This window comes from Anser anser, assembly GCF_964211835.1.
Source record: "Anser anser genome assembly, chromosome: 1".
Lineage (NCBI taxonomy): Eukaryota > Metazoa > Chordata > Aves > Anseriformes > Anatidae > Anser > Anser anser.
In genome coordinates, this window is record NC_139720.1 from 105,714,540 (window position 1) to 105,725,407 (window position 10,868).

At 40.1% G+C, this 10,868-nt stretch overlaps 1 long non-coding RNA gene across 1 annotated transcript; it reads left to right on the forward strand.

Moving 5' to 3' along the window:
* Positions 1 to 3,299: 3,299 nt before the first annotated feature.
* On the forward strand, positions 3,300 to 10,640 carry LOC310880012. Its single transcript, XR_014571323.1, has 3 exons — positions 3,300 to 5,641; positions 6,281 to 6,336; positions 8,753 to 10,640. It is a non-coding gene; the product is annotated as an uncharacterized lncRNA (long non-coding RNA).
* Positions 10,641 to 10,868: the final 228 nt, after the last annotated feature.

Genomic DNA, 10,868 nt, shown 5'->3' on the forward strand with positions numbered 1-10,868 from the left:
ACAAGAAAGAAAAGAGTAATTTGGCCTGGGGAACTTGTAGGTTGATGCAAACGTCAGCCTTCAAGGGTGGACTTCCACCCTTGTCATGTGGATGTTCAACTGCTTTTCAACTACATTTTCTATCCCTCTTTTTTTTTTTTTTTTTTTTTGTACTGAGTAGACCTAGTGAGGTGCTCCATTACTCCATTATGTGCTTAAGTGTATCCCTAGCTGACATGAACAGACTACACAAATGGACAAGTGGAGGCAGAATTAAGTCTTTTTTTATGGATAGTTTTGAGTGTTTGAAAATAGACTTTGATTTCAGAGTGAACTTATCAAACTTCTGTGGGCTATGAGCATTCATAGATACTAAAATCCCTCAGAGCAAGGACATGAAATCCTTCAATGTCTTTTCTGCTTTGGGAAGATTCAGCTTTTTTTGGCATACTTGTTAGAAGATGTTCATTGGCAGGAAGAACTTGAGGCCATTATACAAGAGTAGATTTTGCTGCCATAATATTCCTTTTGGACTCCTGAGTTTAGTGAAGTTGATGCAAAATTTTCTGATAGTTTCAGTGGGTTGTGAACATATCCTTGCTCCATCAAATATAGTAATTTACAAAGCATTCAAAGAGCAAAAGACATTTCTCATTCTTGTATATTTAATTCTGTATGCCAAGCCTGTATTTCAGATTTAAAATCATATACATTGAAAAGTGTCCAATTTAATTACAATGAAGCATGAACCAATTCAATCTTGTTACTTTGTAGGACATTTGTAAGTGGAAAAATGCAATAAGACTTACAGTGAGATGTCTGAGGATATTATGGAGATGACAGTGGTCATGATCATAGCATTATAGAATCACAGACGCATAGAATGGTGTGGGTTGGAAGGGACCTTCAAGTTAATCTAGTTTCAACGCCTCTGCCATGGGAAGGAGCATCTCCCACTAGACCAAGTTGCTCAAAAGCCACATCAAACCTGGCCTTGAACACTTCCAGGGATGGGGCATCCACAACTCTTCTGAACAACCTGTTCCAGTGACTCATGACCCTCCAAGTAAATAATTTCTTCCCAATATCTAATCTAAATCTACACTTTTTTGTTTAAAACCATTACTCCTTGTCCCATCACTATACTCCCTGACAAAGGGTCCCTCCCCAGCTTTCCTGTAGACCCTCTTTGCATACTGGAAGGACACATAGAATCATAGAATCATAGAATATCCCGAGTTGGAAGGGACCCATAAGGATCATCAACTCCTGGCATCGCACAGGTCTGCCCAAAAGTTTAGACCATGTGACTAAGTGCACAGTCCAATCTCTTCTTAAATTCAGACAGGCTTGATGCAGTGACTACTTCACTGGGGAGCCTGTTCCAGTGTGCAACCACCCTCTCGGTGAAGAACCTCTTCCTGATGTCTAGCCTAAACTTCCCCTGCCTCAGCTTAACACCGTTCCTGCAGGACTATCACTGGTGTTTACAGAGAATAGGTCACCTGCTTCTCCACTACCCCTCGCGAGGAAGTTGTAGACCGCCATGAGGTCCCCCCTCAGCCTCCTCTTCTCCAGGCTGCACAGGCCCAGTGACCTCAGCCGCTCCTCATGTGTCTTCCCCTCTAAGCCCTTCACCATCTTCATCGCCCTCCTCTGGACACTCTCCAACAGTTTAATGTCCTTCTTGTACTGTGGTGCCCAGAACTGCACACAGTACTTGAGGTGAGGCTGCACCAGCGCAGAGTAGAGCGGGACAATCACTTCCCTCGACTGACTAGCAATGGCATGCTTGATGCATCCCAGGATACGGTTGGCCCTCCTGGCTGCCAGGGCACACTGCTGGCTTGTATTCAACTTGTTGTCAACCACAACCCCCAGATCCCTCTCTGTGGGGCTGCTCTCCAGCGTCTCAGCGCCCTGTCTGTACTTATAGCCAGGGTTGCCCCATCCCAGGTGCAGGACCCAGCACTTGCTTTTGTTAAACTTCATGTGGTTGGTGATCGCCCAGCTCTCCAATCTGTCCAGATCTCTCTGCAAGGCCTTTCCACCCTCATCTGAGTCCACAACTCCTCCAAGTTTGGTGTCGTCGGCAAATTTGCTCAAAACACCTTCTAGTCCTACATCCAAATCATTTGTAAAAACATTGAAGAGGACCGGCCCTAAAATGGAGCCTTGAGGGACCCCACTAGTGACCATTCGCCAGCCAGATGTGGCCCCATTTACCACAACCCTTTGAGCCTTGCCCATCAGCCAATTGCTCACCCATCATATGATGTTTTTGTTTAGTTGTATGCTGGACATTTTCTCCAGCAGGATCCTATGGGAAACCGTGTCAAAAGCCTTGCTGAAGTCCAAAAAGATCACATCAGCTGGTTTCCCTTGATTGACTAGATGGGTGATCAATCAAGGGAAATTCTAAGGTCTTCCTGGAGACTTATATTCTCTAGACAGAAAAACCCAAACTCTCTCAGCCTGTTTTCATAGGAGACGCACTCCAGCCTTCTGATTATCCTCATTGCCGTCCTCTGGACTCATTTCAACAGGTCCGTGTCTTTGTCATGTTAGGGGTCCAAGAGTTGAACATGGCATTCGTGGTGGGGTCTCACGAGAGCAGGGTAGAGAGAATCACCTCCTTCGACCTGCTGGCCATGCTTTTGATACAGTCCAGGATGCATTTGGCTTTCTGGGCTGTAAGCACACGTTGCTGGCCCTTGCTGAGCTTCTCATCAACCAACACCCCCAAGTCTTTGTCCTCAGGACTGCATTAATATTTTGTCCATTTTAGCCCAGAATTACAGTTGGGAGATACAGTACATCTGGGAGATATAGTATTCATATATAGACATCTCCAGTCGGTAACAAGATATATTCTTTTAAATAAACAAGTGGGACTCACAGTCAGGATTACTAGTTATAGGATATTTGCCTTCATTTGTCGCATTTCATATAAGACGTATTTGCCAAAAGCATGTTCATTAATTTATTTCTAACTGCTCTTTATCATTATTAGAGGATGGAAAGTGAGTTTTGACTCCCTGGAGGGACTTGTTTGCTTCATGAATTACTTTGGTTACTTTGAAAGGCCAACAGACTTTTTCTTCATTCCTTTTCTTATTTTATTCTTCTGAAAAATGCTGCCAAGACAGTTACTGTTTACAGTGTCCACTGTTCTCTGTTCTCACAATCCAAATATAACACTTCTTTTTGCAATTCCTTTACTACTGTTAATTTTTGCAGAATTCTGACAAATGCATAGAATTGCTATATATGTGCAGTAAAACAAAACAAAACGAACAACAAAAAAACACAGGCTAACATTTGACTGAGGCTAGGAGGATGAATTCTGCTTCTACCATTCCTCCTTAAGTACCTGCCATGGGAAGAGTAAATTTTGGTTTGCTTTAGTAGAGAAGTTCTTGTATAAGGAAGAAAATAGTAAGGGGGTTCAAGCAGAGGATAGCAAGAAAGTGGGAACAGTTTGAAGTGTTATAGTCATGTGGGCTGCACTAGTAGGAGTTGTACTTCTGGGTGAATAGATATTTCCGTAGCAGACTTGAAAGCCTGTGATACTGCATTCCACAATTACAACACATAGGTAGCTGAATTGGTATTACTCTTCTGTACTGTTCTTAGGAGGTTTTGAGAATTATTTACTCTTTGGGCTGGGATGAAAAGCTAAGATGGCAAATATTTTCAAGGTTAAATAAGCTGGCATTTCATACTCAGCTTTTAATTTACAATAAAAATTCAATTAAGATGGAAAGAAAATATCTTTGACCTGAGAAGGGGACTTTGCTTAGAAATTGTCAGGGAAAATGTCAATATGAATTAACATTTGACAACAACTCAATATCCCTCTTTAGGAGGTTTCAAAAAACTAGCCTTGTTCAGTGATAAAAAAAGAAAAAATAAATAAATCTAAAAAGCCCTTTGACATTGTCTAACAAGCTCTGAGATCTGAGCCTAGGCTTTGAACTGACAATTACAGTAAAGAAATTCAAGGTAGGCAGGAAACAAAACAGAAAGATCTCTTGATGAGAGGAAAGGTGATAGTTTGAAATCCACAAAGGTGACAGTGATGCAAAGACCTAACTACCATGGGACGTTTAATCATGGGATTCAGATCCACAGATTTGATTGTGTTTTTGCAGCACAGAAACCTTGCACAGCACGTGCACTTAATGTGCCCAGATAAATCTGCTGCCAACATTCTACTGAACACTGAGTTCATTCATTATTATTGCTGAGTTTTTAGGAGGCAAGATGAGCAAAATCAACATCCATCTCCAACAGATGGGATGAGAGAAGGGCAGCTGCAGGCATACAGTGTACTACATAAGGCATGCATGTGCACGTGGGATCCTCTGCCCTCAGCGCACTGGCATTTCCAATACACAGACAGCAGGAAAACACAATTATCTGAATTAACTGTCACTCCACAAATCCCTTTACTTTGTACTACCCAGTTGGAAAAAACAGGCAGGACTGAGGGAACACTCAGAAGAGTACAGAGGTGCAATTTGTCTTGTGGTGGCAAAGGCAGCTATGGAAAGAGAGTATTACTGTCCATGTGAGATGAACAAAGACATGAGTTTCCTGCCATTCCTTTTTTTTTTCTTGGTATCTCATTTTATTTTTTTTACCTTTGGGGTTGAAAAGCTGGTAAATAAGATTACAGCACAGACATGCAGAAAATAAAATGTAGTGGAAATGTGTAAACAAGATTACTAGGACAAAACAGTGCCTCTCAGCACATTAACTGCACTGTGGGGAAGGACAGTTGGGGCAGGCCTCAAGGCATTTTTGCCTGGGTACAGCAGATGCAGGCAGAAAATACTAATGCAGATCTGCTCTCATCTCTGTTCAATGAGCATAGATGAACTGAGGATGGGCAAGAAGCATAATGAGCTTGATGTTTTGTTTTTTTTTGTTTTGTTTTTTTTAATTCTTTCTCCCCCACACCCACACACTTAAACCATCTTGGAATTCCACAATTCTGAAAGGATCTCAGCTGTCATTTCTCTGTCTCTCATGCCTGCACGCACACACTTTCTAACCCTGTAGGTCAAAAATAGGACATTAGGAGTCCTCTTAGGATGAGAAATCCAGTAATGACCAGCAAGTTTTGTTAATGACAAGAAGAGGGTGCTTTTGGATGGGGTGTTTGTTGTTGATTTAAAATGTTTGAGATTGTTGGCAAAGCCCCTGTCTGCCCAATATGGTAACCTGTCCTTAGAATGGTTTGCAGTGCAATAAACTCTTATATTTGAGAGCTCTACATGAGAAAGGGGTCATAGGAGAATAAAATTAGCTCACTTTAAAAAAAAAAAAAATCACGACAAACCCTCCACCTTTCTGATTGCTGGCAGAATCTCTGCTCCCTCCCACACAGCCCCAGCTGGAGAGCCTTTTCTTGCAGCGAGAGCTACTCTTCCTGTGCCAGTCTCTTTTCACTCACTGCTCCTCCTCTCCCTGCCTTCCTCATAGGTAAAGCATAAACCCTGGCTCCTGAGGGATGCCCCAGTTATTTAACATGAGGGAGGAAAACTGGGGGGGGGGAGGATATTTGTATTTGGTGTTAGATGAGGTCAGGATGACCTTTCTCACTGCAGAGGTTAGCAGGTCCAGTTCTGCAGTGAACATCCTACTTCTCTTTCAGGTTGGTGTACAGTCTCATCTCACCCAGCCCCTGAACCTATTTCATCCATAAAATCAGAACAAAGGAGCTCTTACTCATATGCTTCCAGGTTTAAAAATACCTTTCAAGTTATAGCTTACCCTAGTCTTTCAGTCACTGAGGTTTAAGTAATTATTATTGGATTGTGAGGATTGTGACGATGTAGGAGCTTTGTTGTATGTGACTGGCAAATTTTGGGACCCTTTGGCAGCAGAAGGATGAGTGTTGCTGCAAAGGGACCCTCTGGTGAGAGTGACCCCTTATTCCTTTCTCTGTTGTCCAGGGGAAGAGGCACTACGTATCTCATTGAACCATGTTAAATCCTGGCTGAGTCTAGGGCCCTTCATTTCTTTCCACATTAGGTAAAGCTTGAAGTAGTTTTTTGGGAAGAAAAAGGGGGCTATGTGACAGAGGAATTCATTTCCTTCATTTCCTTTACTTGAGGTTGTCTAGATTAGAAATCAATCATTTTTATTATTGTTTTCACATAGTTCAGGGTGGGAAAAAGAGAAAGTCTTTCAAAAGTCATTTTCTTTTGGACCACAGTCTAAATAACCGTGTAAAGCAGAAATGCATGAAGGAGTATGGATGGGATAATAATAGATTCCTTTCCCTTTTAAGACTGAAGGTCAAGAAGCTGGGATAGCTGACAAGTAAGTGAATCAGGTGGAAATGAGGTAAGAATATTCTCTTGTTATCCCCTTGGACACAAAGACATGGCAGGTCTATCTTGAAGAAACTGCTTTGGTTAAATTGAAGCTATTTTCAGGCTACATAACAGTTCCTTTTCTCTGTGTAGTAGCAAGAAATAAAGATAGAAGGATCCAGATTTGCAAATAGAAGCACTGAATTCCTGAAGAGAGAGGTTGCTCTAAAAGCAACTAATAAAAGATACAATAAAGTATAAAGAAGATATGAAAGTCTTGGAGAAAATGGGTTTGTAGAAGGTTGTAAAGTCACTGAAAAATGCATGTAAGAGGAGTGGAAGGTAGGAAAATTTGTAGCAACTGGTTTTTCAAAGTCAGTCTCCTCAACACCTCTCTTGGACACGAAGCCTGTGATTGTTAAGGTAACTGTTTCCTACAAAGAACTTTGTGGGTCTTTATGCAAACACAAAGACAAACCCAGAACTGTGCATTCATTAGCTTGCATATTTTCAGTGAAACTACCTGTTACTTATTTCAAACACTGTCTTGTGTCAATGAATAGTCAGAAGTAGAGCTGTAGCATTCACAGCATCTGCCTACTTAAAGGCCTCACATAGGTGTTGGTAAATATTTAAGTACACTTCATCTAGCTAGTGCACTCTGTCTTGTAGTCCATCCATCTGCAATAGTAGCCTCCTGGCTTTTGTAATTTTTACCTTACAGGTAAAATTAAAATAAGAAAGACAACAAGATCTAACAGAGAGCTGCATGCACAAGGCTGGGATTTATCATAATGGACTATATTGACAATTAATGCTGACAATATTATCTTTCTTTCACAAGATAGACTGATTTCATCAGACTTTTCCTTTCCTCAGTAAAGTACCTGAATGCAAGTGATATTAGTATCTCTGAACTAGACTCTGCTGACAATATCTCAAAACAAAAAGCCATACCATGTGCAGGAAGTTTCTGTAAAACTTTTGTCTCAAGCAGCCATGTTATTCACAGATTTTTTTTCAGGATTTTTCCTGAATGAAATTACAAATAAACAGCTTCATTCAAGGGCCACATTACAAAGTAATCACTTTTTAAATGAGTCTAGAAATAATATAAAGATTCCAGCTTCATTCTGGTCCTGGGTTGGGTGGTTGCAGGAGCCCTGCCTCAGGCATGGTGTTGGGGGAGGCACTTGGGGACCTTGTGAGCCCAATGCTGGGACCCTGGCCTGATGGGGAAAGACCCAGAGAGAGAGGGCAGCACAGAGAAGCAGTGGCACAGGGAGCTGGAGTGGCCAGCGCAGAGGAGCTTAGCTGAGGCATGGCTGCTTCATCCAGGCTGTCCCCGTTTTAGCTGGGAAACAGGTAATTTTCCTCCTAGTAGCTAGTATGATGCTGCGTTTCAGATTTAGGATGAGAATAATGTTGATAACACATGGCTATTTTACTTGTTGCTGAGCACTACTTATGCAGGGTCAAGGCATTTTCAGTTTCTCATGCTGCCCTGCCAGTGAGGAGTCTGGGGGTACACAAGAATCTGGGAGCAGACACAGTCAGAACAGCTGATCAAAGGGATATCCCATACCATATGGCATCATGTTGAACAACAAATATGGGGGATGTTGGCTGAGAGGAGTGCCACTGCTCAGGGTCTGGCTGGGCATCTGTCAGTAGGTGGTGAGCAATTGCATTGTGCATCACTTGCTTTGCATGTTCTATCATTATTATTATAATTGCTAACATTATTACGTTTTTATTTTTTTACTATTTTCCTTTCATTTTCTGTCCTATTAAACTGTCTTTATCTCAACCCACAAGCTTTTTTTTTTTTTTTTCTTTTTTTCTTTTTTGGTCCGAATTCTCTCCTTCATCCCACTGGGGTTTGGGGTGGGAGAAGCAAAAATACATAAAGCAAACAATTGTGTGGTGCTTAGCTGCATGCTGGGTTAAACCACAACAGAGACACACCATAGCATTTGTGATTTACAGCACAGACTGTCACAGGAAGAATTTCTTCTTTCTCTTGATGTGGATTGCAGAACAATTGCAGCAAAAGATTGGATCTTTTTTATATAGACACATTTTCTGTCACTTGGGAAATTTTTACTTCTCATATTTTGATATTTTTCGCTTTTGCCCAAAATTTAGAACAGAAGAAAAATACTTGATGAAAAACAATTGAAAAATGTCAAAGCTCAAATTGAAATGTATTGTAAACCAGCAATTTTTGCCATAACTGAAATGAGATGCAGTGCCTTTAACAGAATGTGAATGAAGTTATGCTTACACGTAAACAAAATTATTTGTATTTCAAAATTATTTGTATCAAGTGTTACAGAAATCAGATAACAAAATGAAACAAAATTTTGCTGTTATATTGGATGAAACTTCTCAGTTTGTCCAAACCATGTTATCCAGCAAAAAGTTATTCTAATTTTTTCTCCCAGGTCCTCTTATGTTTAAAATTGCATGAGACATCTCCCATTTGCCAGGAAATTGAAGTCTGAGAAAACTACAGTGATAATCAAGACAGAAACTGAGAGTAGATAACATCTGCATTAATTTTACCATGGAAGATGATCTGGTCTGATGTGTGTGGTCAGCTCTCTGTGGTTCACATACAAGATCCCTGTAAGCCTGTTTGTAGTCTTTCCTCTGTCCTTGTAGTCTCAAAGAGCCTCCAGCAATTTGTTGGGAACCATAAGGAAAAGAGGTCCTGCTCTGAACTTGCCGATCTTTCTGCTGGGAGAGTGGTGTGGAAATATGAAGAATAATCTGTGAGGAGAGAAGTCTCATATTTCTAATTTCTGTTCTGGGAATAACATCATTCCCTTCCAGTGGTACAACTTCCCAGATACCCTAAATTAGCGTGCATAAACATCCCATATTTCAAAGTGTGTTTGTCCATGTAATAATATAGGGAGAAAAAATATAAAAGAGCTGAGACTTGTGGTAAAGTTAAGACTAACGAATAGGATTAAAAATTACCAGCCCTACTGAGCTAACAGATCTGCTGTGCTTCAGCCTAATATTACAGCCCTTGTGTATTCCCAGAAAGCTTAATGCAGGATAATGCAGTATTTCAAATCTTTTTTTGATATTTCAGGTACCACAGAACATAACTCAGGGAAATAATTCAATATCCTATATGTGGCATTGATCCATTTGCAATAGATAACAAAGCTTATGTTGAGCTCTTACAGGTCAGAAGAATCTTGATCACAAAATAAGCAACAGAAATGCCCTTATCATCCATACATGAGAAAAAATGGTGTGATTGCATCTCATTCTCTTATGTAGGCTAAGATAAGAACAGTCTGCCACCAGGACAGTGTTTTGATACTGAACATTGTTTATGCAGACACTACTATCTGCAGAAGCTCCATCCTTCCCAAAATCCTAGCATGTGAAGCTTTAGTAAATTAGGTAAGATTTTCTGCCCTAACAAATAAATCCCTTCTTAATGTCCTCCAAAATACATATATTTTTTTCTGTTTGATTGTAGTTATTTATCCTTTTTTCTTAAAAATGAAAGGAAAAACAATTCTTTTTTTTTTAATCCACATAATAACTGATTGAATACTTTGTCATATTATTGTATACCATTAAGCAGCCCTGTCTCATCTCTGTGTATTGCTCTTTATTTACTCATTGCATTGCACATTTAGAAGTTTAAGTAAATAATATTTTAAATATTTTTTTCACAGGGGACAAAACCTAGATTGTTTTCTCACCCTAGCAGTTATCTAATGGTTTATAGATATGAAATGAGTGTGAAATTGCAAAGTTGAAGTCAATCTCTGTAAGCACAAATAAATTCACAAAGTAAGGGCGAACGGAAAAGCTTTTTTTTTTCTCTTTTTTTTTTTTTTTTTCCCTAATTTGTCACATTTAGAGAAGTTTAAGTGCTGGTTTTCACATTAGGTATTTCAGTTCACACCAGATAAGTGCGAGAAGATTCTAGCCTAAAGAGACTGAACTGATCATAACATGAAGAAAACTTGACCTGACAAAACCAAAATTTGCTGTGGGATCAGTGACCTCAGTGGCTCCTTCCCTTTTCTTTCTCTAGTGCTTTACTTCATGCACCATGAAATGTGCATTGGTTTGACAGCCAGCGGAGAACTAGAAGGTGGAAAGAGGATACTGCAAATGTAAAGTTCTTAACTCATTGAGTTGATCTGGCAAAGTAGCTGTGTTCCATCATGTATATCATTCTTTAAACTCAAAACCCATGAAATTTAGGAAGTCTGTGTGCCAAAAAGAGATCTGTTTAGATCCCTGATAAATAATTCAATTTCCAGTTTCATTCATTTCTCTCTTGTCTACTGTTCTTTGCTCACAGGGTACCATTAACCAGAAGCCAGATGTTTGAAACAGCTCAAAGCATTCTGTATTTGATGGAGAAACTTTACTTTTAATCACTTGCAGTCAATGCTGTTCACTCCTTGCCTTGTTAGAAGACAAGTTTTATTTCTAAAAGCAGCTGCCTGACCAAGAACAGAACACAGAGAGTTTAAATTCCAAGGATTAAATTGGATTTTCCCATGCAAGAGCACGTAT